This window comes from Rhinoderma darwinii, chromosome 1 (genome assembly GCF_050947455.1).
Source record: "Rhinoderma darwinii isolate aRhiDar2 chromosome 1, aRhiDar2.hap1, whole genome shotgun sequence".
Classification (NCBI taxonomy): Eukaryota; Metazoa; Chordata; class Amphibia; order Anura; family Rhinodermatidae; genus Rhinoderma; species Rhinoderma darwinii.
In genome coordinates, this window is record NC_134687.1 from 262,173,592 (window position 1) to 262,193,104 (window position 19,513).

The 19,513-nt window shown below is 47.9% G+C and overlaps 1 protein-coding gene across 3 annotated transcripts in view; it reads left to right on the forward strand.

Annotated features, from left to right (window-relative positions):
- Positions 1 to 19,513, forward strand: part of SEMA6B (semaphorin 6B) — a 467,458-nt gene that overhangs the window by 90,222 nt on the left and 357,723 nt on the right. Inside the window, exon 3 of one of the 3 annotated variants that reach the window (XM_075863825.1) lies at positions 8,664 to 8,853. The exons of the other annotated variants lie outside the window; for them this stretch is intronic. The gene's annotated coding sequence lies outside the window, so the exon portion shown is untranslated. The remainder of the gene's footprint in view (positions 1 to 8,663; positions 8,854 to 19,513) is intronic. 3 annotated transcript variants of the gene reach the window in all.

Sequence of the window (19,513 nt, forward strand, 5' to 3'; positions counted from 1 at the left end):
TGGCTTAACGGGGGTTTAGTCCTTGGGCCGACTGGAGATAGGTGAGGTTCTTGTGGTCGGTCCAGATCAGGATGGGGTGAGCTGCGCCCTCTAGCATATGTCTCCACTCCTGCAGAGCCAACTTGGTGGCCAGTAGCTCCCGATCCCCAATAGCGTAGTTCTGCTCTGCAGAGGAAAAAAGTCTCAAGTAAACAGCCACATACTACTGCCTTTCCTTTGGAATTCCTCTGGAACAGAAGTGCACCTACACCAACAGAAGAAGCGTCCACCTCCAATGAGAACTGCCAAAACATGTCAGGATGATGGAGGATCGAGGCTGAAGTGAAGGCTTTCTTGAGGCTATTAAATGCAGATTCTGCCTCTGTAGTCCACACCTTGGCATTCACACCTTTCTTGATAAGGGTAGAGATGGGAGACATCAGTAATGAGAAGTTTGGGATAAACTGCAGGTAGAGGTTGGCGAATCCGAAAAAACGTTGTATGGACCTCAGGCCTTGAGGACTTTACTTTCTCAGGATCCATCTTGAGACCTTGATCCGAGATGATGTAGCCTGGGAAGGGCAGAGAATTCTTTTCAAAGACGCACTTCTCCAGCATGGTATATAGACGATTCTCCCTTAATCGCAGTAGAACTTGACGGACATGCCTCCGATGAGTCGTCAGATCTGGGGAGAAAATCAAAATATCATCGAGATAGACTACAACACAGACATTGACGAATTCCTGGAAGACCGCGGGAGCGGTTGACAGTCCGAAGTGCATCACCAGGTATTCGTAGTGCCCGTCTTGGGTGTTGAACGCCGTCTTCCACTCGTCACCTTGACGGATTCAGATCAAATTATAAGTCCCACGCAAGTCTAATTTTGAAAAAATCCTGTCTTCTTGTATACAAACGGATATAAGTGGCAATGTGTATTTGTTCTTGACCGTGATCTAGTTGAGACCACAGTAGATAATGCAGGGTAGAAGAGATTTGTCTTTCTTTTTAACGAAGAAGAACCCGGGGCCCGGCCGGGGAGGAAGACTTTCGTATGAAACCCCTCCCCAAATTCTCCTTGATATAGACCGACATGGCTTGAGTCTCTGGCAAGGAGAGAGGATATACCTGTCCACAGGGAAGAGAGGCATTTGGAACCAGTTCAATGGGGCAGTCATAAGACCGATGTGGGGGCAGCGTCTCAGCCTCCCTCTTGCTGAAGACATCTGCAAACTGAGCGAAATGAGGGGGTAATCCTGCCAATGACTGAGGCAGAGGAGGCTGGACAGGATGGATCTGCAACAAACAGCGATCGAGACATTTGGAGCCCCATTGAAGAACCTCGCCGGAATTCCAGTCCAGGACTGGGGTATGTAGTCGAAGCCAAGGCTGACCCAGCAGAACAGGATTGACAGCTTTGTGCAAAACAAGAAACAAAATCCGTTCCGAATGAAGCGCTCCAACTTGGAGCTTCAGCGGCTTGGTCTCAGATACAATCGGATCGGGCAGAGACAGTCTATTCACCGAGGCAACAGCCAAAGATGTCTCCAGAGAAATTGTGGGCAACTGGAGATGATCCACTAGATCCTTTTGGATGAAGTTTGCCACGGACCCGGAGTCCAGATAGGCAGAAACCCGGTGTGTCTTCTCACCGGACTCTATGGTCACAGGAATGGTCAGCTTGGAGTTGAATCTTTTATTTAGTACCATTCCGCCTAGGGTCGTCTCTCCAACCAATCCTAGGCACTGGGGTCTCTATGGCCTCTGGGGACACAAAGGCACAACATGGCCTCTGAGGCAGCAATACAGACGAAGTCCTGAGGTGCGTCTGCATTGTCTCTTCTGAGTAGACAATTTTGCCCGTTCCATCTGCATAGGCTCTTCTGGTGGGATGACTGAAGAGGACAGTAGGGACTGCTGGAAAGTAAAAGCCAGGCTAGGAAATCCTCCCTCCCCCGGAGAACCTCTTGGGAATGCTCCCGCATCCTCATGTCAACCCGAGTGGCTAGTAGGATGAGATCGTCCTGAGTTGGTGGCAGATCGCGAGCGGCCAGCTCGTCTTTAATCACAGAAGACAGTCCCTGCCAGAATGTGGCCACCAAGGCCTCGTTGTTTCAGGTTAGCTCAGCAGCCAGAGTACGAAACTGAATGGCATACTCGCCCATGGAGAGGTCTCCCTGGTGTATGGTCAGCAGGGATGCAGCAGCAGAAGAAACGCTCCCAGGTCGTTCAAAACGCGGACGGAAAGTCCGTAAAAAGCACTGCAAGTCTCGAGTCTCTGGTCCCTGATTTACCAAAGGGGATTTGCCCATGCCAGGGCTTTGCCGGTAAGGAGAGAGAGATTATGAAGGCGATGCTAGCGTCATCATAGGAGAAGGCCCTGGCATGTAGTCTGAAGTGGATCTTGTACTGATTCAGAAAACCTCTGCAGGACCTCGTGTCTCCGTCGTAGCGAGGAAGTAGCGGCAGGAAGCATAGGGGATCGGCACTGGTGCAGACAGGAGGTGTAGCAGGAGTAACAGCAGGATTAGGTGCGGTGACGACTGTGGCTTGAGCAACCAGCCAAAGTGCAATGGCGTTCACCGACAGGAGGAGTTGGTCTTGTCGTGACTGAAGGTCTTGCATCTCTGCCAGCAAGGTTGTCAATGTCTCAGGTTGACCCCCGGGGTCCAAGAACTGAGTGTACTGTCACGATCTGTGGGTATGTGGACCCACTAGGCCGCACCGCCGTAGGGGGAAGGCAGCTGGCCAAGCAACAGAGCACCCAATCAATGCAAAGTCCAGATCTAGGGTACCTGAATAGCCCAGACAGTGACCGAGGCTTTAGCACGTATGGAGGTGGGTGCAGCAGGTTATGCCAGACATGGCAGATGACAGCAGGTGCAGCAGTTTGCGCCAGACGTGGCAGATCACTCTGGACGTGGCAGATGACACTGGATGTGGCAGATGACAGCAGGTGCAGTATGACACGACTCCAAAACGAACAGGCTCGGGAACAAGGACACAGCACAGGATACAGGATACAGGTAACACGGCACGGGTAACAACAGGAACAGGATAACAATAAGGGACCATTTGCAAGACTGACATGGGAATACTAACAACGCTCAGGCAATGAGCAAAGGGGCAGGGCCCTTGTAGTCAAGGGAATCATGGGCTAGTTGATGATGATTGGTCGTCAGAAAGGAAGGCCTTTGCATGCAGTCTGATGTGGCTCTGACATTGGTTCAGAAATCCCATGTAGGTCCTCGCGTCTCCGTCATAATGAGGAGGTAGAGGCAGGGAGAATCGGGAGTCGGCACTGGTACTGACAGAAGGTGTAGCAGGAGGAACAGCAGGAGCAACAGGAACAGGTGCTGTGACGACTGCAGCTTGCGCATCCGGCCGATGTGCAATGGTGTTCACTGCCAGGAGGAGTTGCTCCTGTCTGCCTGCACGACTTGTGACGTCGTCATGGTCCTGGGTTGACCAGCGGGGTCCATGGCCTGAGCGTACTGTCACGATCTGTGGGTATGTGGACCCACTAGGCCGCACCGCCATAGCGGAGTAGCAGCTGGCCAAACAACAGTCTATACAAAGTCCTAGTACAAGAGTACCTGTGATAGACCAGACAGTAGCAGAGGCTTAGGCACAGATGACTTGAAAGTAGATGAGGGCACACGTAACGGATGTTATCAGGCATGGCAGATGACACCAGACGTGGTTTATGACAGCAGGCATGACAGGTTGCACAACACGACTCCAACACTCTAAGGCTCAGGAACAAACACAGCACGGGATACAGGATACAGGTAGCAGGGCATGGAAACTACGGGAAAATGATAACATTAAGGGACCATTCTCTAAGATGAACATGGGAATACACAACAACGCTGAGGGAAGCAGTAAAAGGGCAGAGCCCTTTTTACAGTCCAGGGCCTAATTAGGAATATTATACATGTGCGCGCGCTGGCCATTTATGGCCGGGCACGAGCACGCGCGCACCCTACGGGACACAAGAGAGTGGAGCTGAAGGGGGTGCTGGCGTCTCCTTGGAAGGAGATGCCGGGCAGCACTCCTAAGTCCATGGCCGCGGCCGTCGGGGGGTGAGTAGGAACGACAGTCCGCGGCCGTGGACTTTACACTATGTGGTCTGAGTAGGGATGCTATTATAAAAGTTTTTGAATCCCTCTGCTACATTGCATAGCACCCCTGCGCTTTTTTTCTTAGTATTGAGGTTATTAGTGGGAATCCCCTTAGGGACAATAGTATTTGTTAATTTGTGGAAAAGAAAGCAATAACATGGAACCCCCTTTTCACATCCAAGGATTCAAAACCTGATGATTCATGTTATCTCTGCTAAATACTTGATCGTGTTAAGTAAGGCAGCGATAAGGATAGGCAGGAGTGCCTCCAAGGGGAAAATTATTCATTATACATTGCCCATTCACATTAATACGTTTCTAATTCAGGACAGGTCCTCCAGAGTGAGAGACACTCTTTGTTTAATGCTCTCCAATCTCTCCAAGAGATGAGAATCCTGAATGGAGGACAACCATCTATTAACTCAGAATTTCCTAATAGGGTATATGAAAATAGTTTTTCAACACTGGACGACCCCTTTAAACTTTTAAATGTACGAGCTTCACCAAATCCAACATGGCGGCATACCTCTCTGCAAAAAAATGTACAGAAGCATAATTTGAAGCTCGTTTGCAAATCCTCCCTCAAGCACCAGAGCCCTTGTTCAACTGCTATCTGTAACGATTGCGGACCGCCGCCATTCCTCACCTCCCAAAGGCCGCGAAAGCAGACCTCTGGCTACTTGACAGCGTCTCCCTCCTTAGAGACGCCAGCACACGTGGCCATTCTGCTCTAAAGTGTCCTATAGGGTGTGCGCGCCTCCACGGCATTAAATGGTCAACGCGCGCACATGCAGAGTTACCTAATTATTCCCAGATCACCCTGGACTATAAAAAGGGCTATGCCCTTTCACTCCTTGCCTGAGCGTTGTTGTTGTCTACCCATTTTTGTACTGCAAATGGTCCCTTAGTTGTATCCTGCTCCCAGTGTTCCCGTATCCTGCTTCCCGTATCCTGTATCCTGCTGCTGTGTTTCTTCCTGAGCCTAAGCCTATTGTTGGGGTCGTGTGTGCGTCATCTGCCACATCTGGTATCATCTGCCACGTCTGGTGTTATCTGCCACATCTGGTGACATTTTTCACATCTGGTGTCATCTGCCACGTCAAGCATCATCTATGCCACAAACCATCTGTGCAAAAGCGTCTGCTACTCCTCGTGTCTGTCTGGACTCTTACAGGTACTCTTGTGCTAAAGACTTTTGCATAGACTGTTGTTTGGTCAGCTGCCACTCCGCTTCGGCAGAGCGGCCTAGTTGGTCCACATACCCCAGGATCGTGACAGTACGCTCAGGCCAAGGAACCCACTGGCCAACCCGTGTCCGCCATATAAGTTATTCAAACCAACATGCGTGGCCTCCGGTCACGTCACGATTAACTATTGCAGGTGGTGAACTCCATCCTAATTCGTTTGGATCATCCTCCTTCACTTCCTCTAGCTGTTCCTGCTGGTCCACCACCTGCTATCCCTCCTGCCTACCTTGGTCCTGCAATTTTATTACCTCTACCTCCTCGCTATAACAGGGATCCCAAGACCTGCAGAGAGTTCATCAATCAGTGTTCCATCCATTTCAGGTTACTTGCTCACCTCTTCCCCTCTGATGAGGCCAAAGTTGCGTTCCTTATTTTCCTCCTCTCCGGCAAAGCCCTGGCATGGGCAAACCCCATCTTGGAACGAGAGTGTCCAGAATTTTCTGATCTGTCGCTATTCCTAGAGACTTTTCGTATGGTGTTTGAGGAACCAGGTTGAACATCTTCTGTTGCTGCCTCACTGCTGACCCTCAAGCAAGTGGAATCGACTGTACGAGATTACGCCATTTCCTTCCGTACACTGTCGGCGGAGCTGGCGTGGAAAACTGAGGCCTTAGAGGCGACTTTCTGGCAAAAACTGTCTACACACATCAAGGACAAGCTTGCAGCTCGCGATCGTCCTTCCACCCTAGATTCCCTTATCCTGTTGGCGACCCGGATCGACATGAGGATCCAGGAACATGCTCAGGAGGTTCACCAGAAGAGACGGCCTTATAGACTGTCACCCATGTATCAGAGACCCCTGCTGCCTTCTTCAGCTGTTCCACCTGAAGAGCCAATGCAGGTGGACAGAATCAAGTTGTCCGATCAGGAAAAACAGTGCAGACGCTCTTCAGGTCTAGAGGTTAATGCGTCTTCCGTTTACTGCTATTTCAAAGAAACTCCAAGAGTAAGACAGTGATTTATGGCTTCTTCTCCAAATTATCCTCTCCTGCAGAGTACAACTACTCCATCGGGGATCGGAAGTTGCTGGCCGTCAAGTTGGCCTTAGAGGAGTAGAGACACTTGCTGGAGGGTGCTATTCATCCTATAATCATTTATACGTATCACAGGAACCTCACATACCTACAGTCTGCACAATGATTAAATCCTCGCCAAGACAGATGGTCGCTGTTTTTGCAGGCAAAAATGTGAAGCCTGATGCCCTGTCTCGGTGATTTGGATCTGATGACTGTGAGAAAATTCCTCAATATATCATAGATCCTTCCAGGATTATTGCCGCTAACCCTCTGCAAATTAGAGGCCTTCCCCTGGGAAAAACTATTGTTTGTCCTGCAGACAGGAATAGATTTCTCCTCTGGGGGCACAATTCCAAACTGCCTTGGCGCTCTGGTGTCCGTAAGACACAGGATTTGATATAACATCAATACTGGTGGCCCACGCTGCCTAGAGATGTTGTGGAGCATGTTTCCTCATGTACGAACTGTGCCTCAAACAAGTCTACCCATTCCAAACCTCCTGGTCTGCTCCTACCCCTGCCTTCTGCCTGATGCCCCTTAGAAACATATCGCTATGGACTTTATTACAGACCTTACCCCTTCGGCTGGATGTACTACGGTTTGGGTAGTGGTGGATCGTTTCTCTAAAATGCCACATTTCATTCCTTTGACTGGCCTTCCGTCTGCTCCTCGTCTGGCAAATCTGTTCATTCTGCACATCTTTCGTCTGCACGGACTACCTCAGCATATTGTCTCTGATCGGGGTGTACAGTTCACAGAGCCCTGTGCAATCTGCTAGATGTGAAACTAGACTTCTCTTCTGCCTATCACCCACAGTCTAATGGCCAAGTGGAGAGGACCAATCAAATATTAGAGAATTACCTTCATCATTTTGTTTCTGCCCAACATCTCATTGGGTACAACTTCTGCCTTGGGCAGAATTCTCTTACAATAATCATACTACTGCCTCTTCTCCTTTCTACATTGTGTAGAGTCAGCATCTACGAGTTCCTCTTCCTGTGCCAGCCTTGATTGAAGCTCTTTGTACCGGCAGCTAATTCTTCATTTGGGACTTTCATTCACATCTGGCAGCAAACCAAGTCTGCGATCCTTCAGGCAGTTGATAGCATGAAAAGGCATGCCGATAGAAAAAAGGTTCCTCCTCAATTTTCTCATGCAGTCCAGGTCTGGCTATCCTCAAGAATGCCTTCTCACAAATTCGCTCCCAAATTCCTCGGTCCTGTCGAAGACTTGCAACGAATAAACCCTGTGTCCTATAAGCTTTGGCTGCCTCCTACTCTCAGGATTCCCAACTCATTCCAGGGGTCCATCCTTAAGCCTGTGGTTTTGAACCGCTACTGTTAATCTCCTAGTTCTGCAGTTGCTCCCAGCCATTCTTCTGACGTCTTCGAGGTGAAGGAGATTCTGGACTACAAGAGAGTAGCAGTAAGGACTTTCTATCTGGTGGACTGGAAAGGGTTTGGTCCTGAGGGGAGGTCTTGGGAGCCAGAAGAAAATCTTAATGCCCCTACCCTCATTAAAAAATTCTTCTCACGCTCTGGACCCAAGAAGAGGGAGCGTAAAGGGGGGGGGGGTACTGTAACAGGCACGGTCGTGGACCGCCACTGTCCCTCACCTCCCGAGGGCCGCGACCGTAGACCTCTCGCTTCTTTCCAGCGTCCCACTCCTCGGAGACGTCCACACACGCAGCCGTTCTGCTCTAAAGTGTCATCTAGGATGCACACGCGCTCGTCCCCGGCCTTAGAGGGCCAGCGCGCATATACAAAGAGTTACCTATTTATCCCCAGATCACCCTGGACTATAAAAAGGGCTCTGACCTTCCACTCCTTGCCTGAGCGATGTTGTTGTCTACCCATGTTTGTATTGCAAATGGTCCCTTAGTTGTATCCTGTTGCTGTGTTTGTTCCTGAGCCTAAGCCTGTTGTTGGAGTCGTGTGTGCGTCATCTGCCACGTCTGGTGTCATCTGCCACGTCAATCATCTGTGCCATGAACCATCTGTACCAAAGTGTCTGCTATACCTCGTGTCTGTCTGGACTCTTATAGGTACTCATGTGCTAAAGACTTTTGCATAGACTGTTGTTTGGCCAGCTGCCACTCTGCTTCGGCGGAGCGGCCTAGTGGGTCCACATACCCAGGATCGTGACACTATCTGTGCATCCCCTATAGCTATACCCCTGGTAAAGTCTGTCTTGAGTATCTGCCTGTATTCATGTTGGCTGTCAGCCAATTTTGACAATGTGGGAGGAGGTGGGGTGATTGCTCCCCTCATAAATATAGCACACTCATTCTAATCCACAGGTCTGGTAATGCCTGTGCTGAATTTACAGTATCCGAGTCAGCAATGGGTGGTGTCACACTGTTCAAGAGGGCTTGAGTAGCAGAGGAGACCTGAAGACGAGGTGGTGCGCACTGTTAGTTACGATGAGAAGGCGGGAGTTCAGTTCATGTATGGTGCAGGAAAGATGCTGGCCTGGTGCAGACGCTGCAAGTGAGTACTGGAAAACTGTGTGAAAAGAGAATTAAAGAAAATGTCTGAAATGAGCTTATAAGGAAAGGGCCCTTGGAGTGTGGAACATTTGAGTCACAAGGGGGTTGGATATCATCATCATAAGAGTGAAGTACAGTGGTGCGTCATAATAGCCCTTATTGTAGCAATTACAACAATTCCTGAATAGTCATAAGGAAGTTAAAGACTGGTATTTGAATTTTATGAATGAAGACTGCATGCTTATCGTTCTAATATTGCGGTTAAAAATTGTTTGTAATTTCAGCAAGTAAAAGGAAGGAGAACCATTATATCCATCTCTGCCTCCATTGTTACTCATATTACATCATAACTACAATATTTTTTTGTGGTGCTTGAGCTAAAAGTATAATGTTGTAGGAATTCAGGTTACACAGAAGGAACCCACTCTGGAATACTGGATTGCAGCATCAGAGAGCACTTTATTCCATAATTTTCTCCATAGCTCTGTATGTAGCATCTACCTCAACTTGGTCTGCTCTAATACCTTATTGTTACTAGGCAGAGCAAATAAACGAACATCAAACACATGCAGAACAGTTATAACAACATCACAGAACATCATCCATGAGGGGACTTGGCGACCTTTGACCTGTTCATTGGAAATACCAGATGAAGTCTGTTTGTTTTCTGAGGTGGTTGTTGTTGGAGTAGCTGAACCAGTTACTCCAGGAGCAGAATTCAATTCAGTAGATGTATTTTGGACCACATTTGTATTTGGAAGGAGGGCGTCTTCATCGAACACTTCTGCTTTGGTTATTCCTGGATAATAAAAGCAAAGCATCTTTGAAAGGGACACATTTCTTCTAACCGGACAACTATGGTGTTGTGCAGTTATTATGGTACCTTTTGAATTGTGTGACTTGAAAGGGTTCAAGATCGTAAGGATACGACAATTTGTTTTTGTTTCAGCCTTTTATAAAAGGGAACCTATCTCCAGCATTTCACCTATTAAACCAGCAATACCTGGTGGAAGTGGGTGGAAAATCAATTTTATGTAACTTATAATTATCTTCTAAGTAGGCTCTGTACCTTTTAGTATTTTGTTTTTTAGTGTTCTCGGGCCAAATTCTAATGAGCATAAAAGAGTCATATCTTTGTACGAAAAGTGTCATATCTTCATTCCTCAAGCCGTTCCGAGGTAACCCCGCCTCCTTACTTTTGATTGACCGCTCCTCGCCTCCCCCAGCACACACGAAATCCTGTGCTTGCGCATCGATGTTCTGGTGCGTGCGCACAACCGGACACCATAGCGACGCATGCGCAGTAACTAGATTTGAGGCCAGGATGAAGCAGGGAAGGGTACCGCATGTCATGTCCGTGGCTGCGGGCTGTCAGTTCCACTCCCCCCCTGACAGCTGCAGCCACGAGTTGGCGAGTGCTGGCTCCAGTCTCCTCCTCAGGAGATGCCAGCGCTCGCTTCCACTCACCTCAGCCGGATCCCGTAGGGTGCACGCGCATGCTCGTGCCCGCTCTTAAAGGGGCAGCGAGCGCATCGGACTTTAATGAACTATCAGCCCATAGGTCCCTGGACTATAAGAGGGGTTCAGCCCCTTGCTTCTATGCCTGAGCGTTGTTGTCGAATCCGAAGTTTGTCTTGCAAATGGTCCCCTAGTGTTTCCTGCTCCCAGTGTTCCCTGTACCTGTATCCTGTAACTTGTATCCTGATCTAGTTCTTTGCTGAGCTGTAGCCGTGCTGTCCTTTATACGACGCCTGACCTGCTACTTCACGCTTGTCCTGCTACTCCTCGCTTGACGTCTACCTGCTGCCTAGTCCCAGCCAAGCCTGCCTTGCTACTGTCCGAGCTGCCACAGGTGCCCTATATGAACTATAGACTCTGACCTGCGCCCTGTTGGCCAGCTGCCATCCTGCCAAGGTGGTACAGACCTGTGGGTCCACGAACCCAACGTGACACCGCACCATGCATGACGGGCGTATGCGTGTTATTTTAGACGATCAGCGTGGACTAGCTTTCGGCGGTGTGCGGGCATAAGAAGAGGGACGAATGAGACTACCGGATTATTACCATAAAAGGCGCAAAATGTTTGCAGACCATTATTTACGGTTGGATGAGTTTAGGAGAGGGGATAGCGGCAATGAACTATTGACAGCAGCGACCAGCAAGGGGTAAGTAAAGTGTGACAGGTTCCCTTTAAGTACCAATCTCCCACACTTAAGGCCCTATTATACCGGCCGATTTTGGCCGATGCAGCGAGCACCCATCAAAGAGACAGCTCGTTGATGGGCGCACGTTTGCACATGTCACAAGGAGCTATGTATGGGTACGAGCGGTCGATACTCCGATCGCTTATCCCCATACATTATTATCATGTCAGCAGAGCATTTCAGATGTGCTGTCGACAATGATAATATTTTACTTTTTTAAAACGATACGATCAGCAGATGAACGAGCGTTTGCTTATTCATCTGCTGATCACTGCCCTGCTTACACTTGGCAATTATTGACAGAGAGCGTTCTATGAACGATCTTTTGCCCGATATTTGCCCAGTGTAAAAAACCCTTTACTTCTAGCTGCTTGCAGCAATGACCACCCTTATCTGCATATTTCTTTTGATATGGAATCATTGAGAATATGTGGGGTCCTGACAGGAGCTGCACGAACACTCAGCAGTTTTATGTTGAAAACTGCTTTAGTTAGTCATGTGCCAGTGGAGGAGTGTGGCATGGCTCGGTACTGTCTAAGAAATTTGTACAATTCTTGGTGCAAATCCTTGTGTTCCATGGTAGCAATCCTAAAAGTTTTGTTGACAGATTGCATGAACCAAACCGCTTCATCGTTGGCCTGATGTCAGTAAGGAGTTATTTTTCTGTGTGTAAAGCTAAGATCAGTTACAAGAGATTGAATATCTGTAATATTGAAAGGAAGCTCATTATCGGTTTTCACAGTTTCAGAAAAAAATCTTGTGCAATTTTGGTATGACTGCCCTTGCAGAAAGAAGTTGATGAAACAGGTTTAATATTAGGAAAGTTCCGTGACAACCTGTAGATAGGAATGATCTCGCAAAGAGCAGAAATCAACATTAAGCCTTTCATGCCAACAATCTGTAGATTCACGTCCTATCCGCATATACCCTGTGCAGCGAGGAGTGAATCTTCAGACCTCTGCTTCTGCCGGCATAGCGCTGAGGAAAGCGCTCAGACGCCGGCGTTGTCAGTGTCCGCGACTCCCCAGCAACCTGTTTTCTGACAACCGAACAGATTGGTTTGGCTACAGAGCGTATGATCACCATTATTAACGGCTTCCCAACCGCCCACTGTAAATTCACGTCGGCGCTTGCTGGGCTCTGTGCAGTGCCGACGTGAATTCACAGTGGGTGTTAAAAGCGCGATCCGGGTGTCTCAGAGTAGCGCTGACATCCGGATCGCGCTGTTAATCCCTGCCTCTGGTCCTGGAGACATGATCGGGACCTGATTGGTTCAGGTCCCGATCATGTGATCGCAGGAAAAGTTTATGGAGCAGCAACAAACTTTCCCGGGGACCGATTGGGCGTGCTGCCGTCAGTTGCATGGCAAAACCAGAGGCCATACAACGGCCTCCGGGTCTGACATGCGCGGAAGCCTGTGAGGACCAGCCAGAGGCTGGTGCTCATAGGCTTCCTGTCAGTGTGACTGTGAGGGTATGTGCACACGCAAAATCAAAAACGTCTGAAATACAGAGCTTTTTTCAAGAGAAACAGCAGATTTTTCGAAGTTTTTTAAGCCACTCGCACTTTTTGCAGCCTTTGTTACGCCCGTTTTTAGAGCTGTTTTTCTATAGAGTCAATGAAAAACGGCTCCAAAAACGGCTCAAGAAGTGACATGCACTTCTTTTTTGCCGGCGTCATTTTACGCGCCGTTTATTGAAAATGAGATGTAAAAAAACGTCCCGTCGGAACACAATGCCGTATTTCCCATTGAAATCAATGGGCAGATATTTGTAGGCGTTCTGCTTCTGTTTTTTTCTGGCATTTTTCGAGGCATAAACACCCCGAAATAGGCCTGAAAACGCTGCGTGCGCACATACACTCAGCATCACACTGACAGTTTATAACACGTTACACTATCTAGGTAGTGTAATGTATTATAGCAGCTATCAGTGCTGCAGGTCTTCAAGTGTAAAAAGTAAAAAAAAAAAATTTTTTTTTTATAAAAGTGTAAAAACAAGTTATAGGTTACAAAACCAAATAATGCTTTTTTTCTTATAATAAGTCTTTTATTATTGGAAAAAATTAAACCGTTAAAAAAGTACACATATTTGGTATCACCGCATTCGTAACGACTCAAACTATAAAACAATAATTAGAAAAAAAGTTTGGGAGGATTCCTCCAGCTCACCTTATCGCATGTGTAGACTTGCGCGCGGGTCCTCGTGTCGGCACACGTATGGAATACAGGGAAAAACAAAGAGATGGATCCAGCGCTGTGTCCTTGAGGTTTGTTTAAAATCGGAAACTATTTCCAAGTTTTAATGAAAATTAATATAAAAACAGGTAGCATTACAAATAGATATTCTCAAGTAAGTAGTAGGATTTATGGCAGTGTGAGTGGTGCCTACGCGTTTCTGACGCATGCAGCGTCCTTAGTCATGGCTTCTGCTGAGTCACTTAGTCAGTCTAGGGTTTTATAGTCAGTCTATTTTTAGTAACAGTTAATTGCGGGTCACGACATAGGGAACTCCCAAATACAGCCTGGAACGCAAATTGCTTCCTGTTAGACAGAGATACGATGGAAATATATAAGTAAATTGAAAAAATTTCAAATCTCGAATAATTTGTGAAGTATAACACCACAAATTTGTGAAGATCGTAACTGTCTATAGGATATAAGTGTATTTGCAAGATGTATAGGAACAATGCAAGGAATGTTATATGCTTTGTTGTTGCGGGCTGTTCCCTGTGGGATTGATTGAATAAAAGAAAAAACTGGCTGAGAATATATAGTATATAAGAATAAAAAATAAATAAGATAAAAGATTGGACAAAAACGGAAGGAGAGAAATTATGAAAGGGGATCTTTCTATACTTCGGACTGAGAAACTGGATGAGTATTAATGTGCATATAAAGATTCAGTATAATGTAACATAGTTTAAATCCAAAAGGTTTTTCTTGTTGCTTGGATATGTTTTGCTTATTGTGTAATTCATGTTTTCAATAAGTGTACTAATCGATACACTTATTGAAAACATGAATTACACAAAGCACCAAGCGAGGGGTCTGCTGCTGGCTCAGGGATGGTTTCAGCCAGGAAAGCCGACATTTCGTCTCGGTTTAGATCCTGCTCACCCAAAAGCTGCGAATAAAAGGATCTGATGACCTCCAGGATCCCTGATTTGGATCTCATCAGAGAGCCTGTACTATCTACCAGTCCTGTTACCACCTTACGACTCACTGACATCTTGCAGTTCCTGTAAGGGTCGGGCGAGCGGTACCTCCTGAAATCCCGTTCAAGAACCAAAGACGTGTGCCTATTATATTGGCATCTTTTGAGCAGAGCTTTCACCCCGGAGATTTCCTCACGGCTACCTCCGGTTGAGACTAGATGTTCGAGTTTCCTCCTCATGTCCTGATACAGGCGATACCTGCTCATGGACCTGAGGCACCCAGCCGAGAAAACCCAGCCGAGAAAATCAAAGGCTGCAAATCTAGCCATATCCGACTTAATGCTGGCAACGTTAATCGATGCCAGCGTCAACGGAGTGGGTGCCGCCATCATAAATGATTGAGTTAGACGGTTTTCTTCTTCCCACCCCTTGCTTTTTCCTCTGAGGAGGACTCCTCTCCCTCTTTACCTCTTTTTTTTGATGTTGAGGAGTCCATAACCTCCACCACTCCCCTCCCATTCTCATCTCCTGGGTCCGGGCCGACCCTCTTCCCCGGGGACAGTGGCCCCCGCAGAAGAGGAGGCTCAACGACTCCTAGACTCCCTACCGTGCTCTGCCCCTCGGCCTGGGGGGCTAGAATATCCATGAGAACACGGTATCGGTTGGGGGAGCACACCAGGGTGTGCAGGTTTTGCCTTCCGTGGCCGGGGCAGGGCCAGATGTTTTTAGACCTGTTTTGATGTTACCCGGTGTCCCCTGTTTTGTTTTAGCCTGTGACCTCCCTTCCTCTTCCACACTTTCATAGTGGGAGGACTGGGAGTCCTCAGCCCTCTGCTCTCTCTCTATCCTCCTTATCTCCTCGTCCAGTACGGCCTCCCCAAGAGCATCAGTATCCTGGGGGGCATCCAGGTCCGAGCCAGAGGAGTGCCCAGTTTCCTGGGTCCTCCTCAGCTCTCGTTCCCTTCTGCATTTTTCCGCCCTTCTCTGACGAGAAGGGGGTCCTCTCCTGGTGTTCGTCCTTTGCTCTTGGGCTCTATCATGTCTGTCCACCCCCTCGCCCACGGAGACCCCTTTCCTTACATTCTCCGTAGGGTTGGAGCAGACATTGACAACTGAGCGCGGACACCGACTGAAAGGGTGACCTAGGTCACCACACAGGTTACACCTAAGCTGGCCACACGATGCGCCCAAATGTCCTACCCCCCCACAATGAGCACACTTCTGCACAGTGCAGCTTGCGCTCAAGTGTGAGCGGTCGCCACACTGGTGACACAGCTTCGGCTGCCCCTGGTAGAAGACAAGGATTCGATCTCTTCCCAAGAAAGCAGATGATGGTATGTGGGACACCGTCTGCCCCAGACGCTTAAGTTTAACCATAAACGTCCAGGCTCCCGACCAGATGCCAAACTCATCGCAGTTCTTCCATGGCAACTCTGCTACCTCACCATATCTTCCCAACCAGGTCATGATGTCCACACAGGAAAGCGACTCGTTACGGGTAAGAACGGTCACTTTCCTGAGACCATTCTGGCAAGAGATTGCTTGCGCAGCAAACCCTCGCCAGCCGGGCTCGCTCTTCACGAGCTCATAGTTCTCCCAGAAGACCTCAAGGCCCCCCGGCTGAACAAAGCTGATGTCAAACTCAGCCATACCATGAGGATGTATCAAGGCGAGTACTTCTATCCGCTCCTCACGTGTTAACCTCTGCGACATGTCAATGGCTGTAAACATAGAGAAGCTTGTAAAAAACTCATGAAAGAATAAAGTAACGTTAAAACTAAGCACACCATTGTTTTTCTTGTGAAATTCTCGATAAGTTTGATGTGTCACATGACCCTCTTCCCATTGAAAAAACGAAAGTTGGATACAAAATGGCCGACTTAAAAATGGCCGCCATGGTCAACACCCAGCTTGAAAGTTTCCCCCCTCCCATATATTAATGTGCCACAAACAGGAAGTTAATATCACCAACCATTCCCATTTTATTTAGGTGTATCCATATAAATAGCCCACCCTGTATTACTACCGCCTTAGTAATGGCCGCCGGCTGATTGACAGCATCCATTACTAAGGCGGGGCTTAGTGTTCGCCGATGCAGAGGCGAACACTAACCCCCTTTATTACTCCGGTACCCACCGCCACCAGGGGTGCTGGGAAAAGTCGGGTACCATCCAGTACTTGACCATCTGTAGTGATGGTCGGCCACTGGGGCGGCCGCAGGCTGGTAGTATCAGGAGGGGAAAGGCCAGATACAGTGGCCCTTCCCACCCTAATAATGCTAGGCTGCTGCTGCTTTATTGTGTCTGGCTGGTTATGAAAAATGGGGGGGACCCCACGTCATTTTAAAAAATAAAAAATAATTGGAAAGAACGATGTCGGGTCCCCCCCCCAATTTTCATAACCAGCCAGATACAACACAGCAGCAGCAGGCAGCATTACCAGGGTGGTAGGTGCCACTGTTTTTGGCCTTCCCCAGCCTAATACTACCAGCCTGCGGCCGCCCCGGTGCCTGGCCGTCACTGCAGATGGTCGGGTACTGGTTTGTACCCGGCTCTTCCCAGTAACCCTGGTGGCGGTGGGTAATGGGGTAATAATGGGGCTTAGTGTTGGCCTCTGCACCTGCTAACATTAAGACCCGTCTTAGTAATGGAGGTTGTCAATCAGTCAGCGGCCATTACTAAGGCGGTGATAATAAAGTTTAAAAAGATACAAGCACATAGAAAACATATTTTATTGAAATAAAAAAACACAACCCTCATTAACCATTTTATTGAGAATAAAAAAAAACGACGTCATTGAAGTCCTCGTATCCGAAGTCCAACAACCGAACCTGTAAAAAAACACAAACACACAAAAATAATCAGTAACACATAAAGAAGCAAAATTATTATTCTTACCTTTCCTGGGTCCAGCGCTGGAGCCGCAATGTCAGCGAGCTGAGCCCTGTATCTGATCCAATCATGTGTGATACAGTCTGCTGAGCCCTGTATCTAATCCTATCATGTGTGATACTGTCTGCTGGGCCCTATATCTAATCCAATCATGTGTGATACTGTCTGCTATCCACTGTATCTAATCCTATCATGTGTGATACTGTCTGCTGAGCCAATGTATCTAATCCTATCATGTGTGATACTGTCTGCTGGGCCCTATATCTAATCCAATCATGTGTGATACTGTCTGCTGAGCCACTGTATCTAATCCTATCATGTGTGATACTGTCTGCTGAGCCACTGTATCTAATCCTATCATGTGTGATACTGTCTGCTGAGCCACTGTATCTAATCCTATCATGTGTGATACTGTCTGCTGAGCCGCTGTATCTAATCCTATCATGTGTGATACTGCCTACCGTACCACTGTATCTAATCCGATCATGTGTGATACTGTCTGCTGTGCCCTATATCTAATCCGATCATGTGTGATACTGTCTGCTGGGCCCTATATCTAATCCAATCATGTGTGATACTGTCTGCTGAGTCATTGTATCTAATCCTATCATGTGTGATACTGTCTGCTGGGCCACTGCATCTAATCCTATCATGTGTGATACTGTCTGCTCAGCCACTGTATCTAATCCTATCATGTGTGATACTGTCTGCTGAGCCAATGTATCTAATCCTATCATGTGTGATACTGCCTTCTGAGCCACTGTATCTAATCCTATCATGTGTGGTACTGTCTGCTGAGCCACTGTATCTAATCCTATCATGTGTGATACTGTCTGCTGAGTCATTGTATCTAATCCTATCATGTGTGATACTGTCTGCTGGGCCACTGCATCTAATCCTATCATGTGTGATACTGTCTGCTCAGCCACTGTATCTAATCCTATCATGTGTGATACTGTCTGCTCAGCCACTGTATCTAATCCTATCATGTGTGATACTGTCTGCTGAGCCAATGTATCTAATCCTATCCATAGTTTATAGGGTCGTAGTGCTATAGATATGCTATGCTGTCTCCTATACACACATTTTTTTTTGGGCGGACACATATGTATTGGGGCTATTTCCCCTGACATTTTAAGCCCTGAGGGTATGTTCACACGGCAGCGTCCATTACGGCTGAAATTACGGTGCTGTTTTCAGAAGAAAACAGCTCCGTAATTTCAGCCGTAAAGGCATGTGCAGGCGTCTTTCGCTGCGTCCATTACGGACGTAATTGGAGCTGTTTTTCCATGGAGTCCATGGAAAACGGCCCCATTTACGTCTGAAGAAGTAACAGGCACTTCTTTGACGCGGGCGTCTTTTTTACGCGCCGCCTTTTGACAGCAGCGCGTAAAAAAAATGACCGTCGGCACAGAACATCGTAAGACCCATTCAAATGAATGGACAGATGTTTGCCAACGCTTTTGAGCCGCATTTTCGGACGTAATTCAATTCTAAAACGCCAGAATTACGTCCGTAAATAGGGTATGTGAACCCAGCCTTAGTGACGCCCCGGCTGCTAGTGCTGCATTGTTGGGTCACTTAGGAGACCCAGCGATGCAGCTGAAAGCTGCGGACCGTCGGCCATGAGGAGTTTCCGGGGGGGGGCCAATAAGAACTTTTGCATCGGGGCCCATGAGCCTTTAGCTACGCCCCTGGTTGAAGGCGAACCCCAGCGTTGAAGAAACTACAGTTTTTAGACCAAACTGTTTCAACAACTGACCGAAGTAGGGGATCAGAATCAGGGTTGGCTCCAGGTTAATGTAGGCACTTGGGCGACACAGACTTAGTGGGCCCCTTTGCGGGGGAACTCACCGCAGCAGTAAAATGGCAGAAAACATCACTTTGTGCCCCCATATAGAAGTTAGGCCCTATTTATGCCCCCATATAGAAGTTAGGCCCACAGTTTGTACCCCTCTGCCATAGTGTTCAATAGTATCTGCGTCCGAAGGATGCAGATACTATTGAATGTGGTGTCGCTACCGCTGTAGCAGCCATAGTGGCCGCTGTAGTATTGTCGCATTAGTGCAGCGATTTTGCCGCGAATCGCGGCAAAAAATCAGACGAATCGGCATTGTATATGTCCTGCAAAAGGATCTTTAGACATAAGGTCACATGACCTCATCTCTGAAGTTCTTACTACAGTTTAGAGACCTGCTGGTCACATGACCGCAGCTCCATGAGCAGCAGCAGCAGCAATATTCCACAGGGAAGACTGAGATGAGCTGCTATGTATGTATAAGGGGATGGATTTGTTTAAGGGGTCTGTATTTAGGGGGTCTGGTGTGGGGATTGTATTTAGGGTGTCTGGTTTGGGGACTGTATTTAGGGGGTCTGGTCTGTATTTATGAAGTTTGGTGTCTGTATTTAG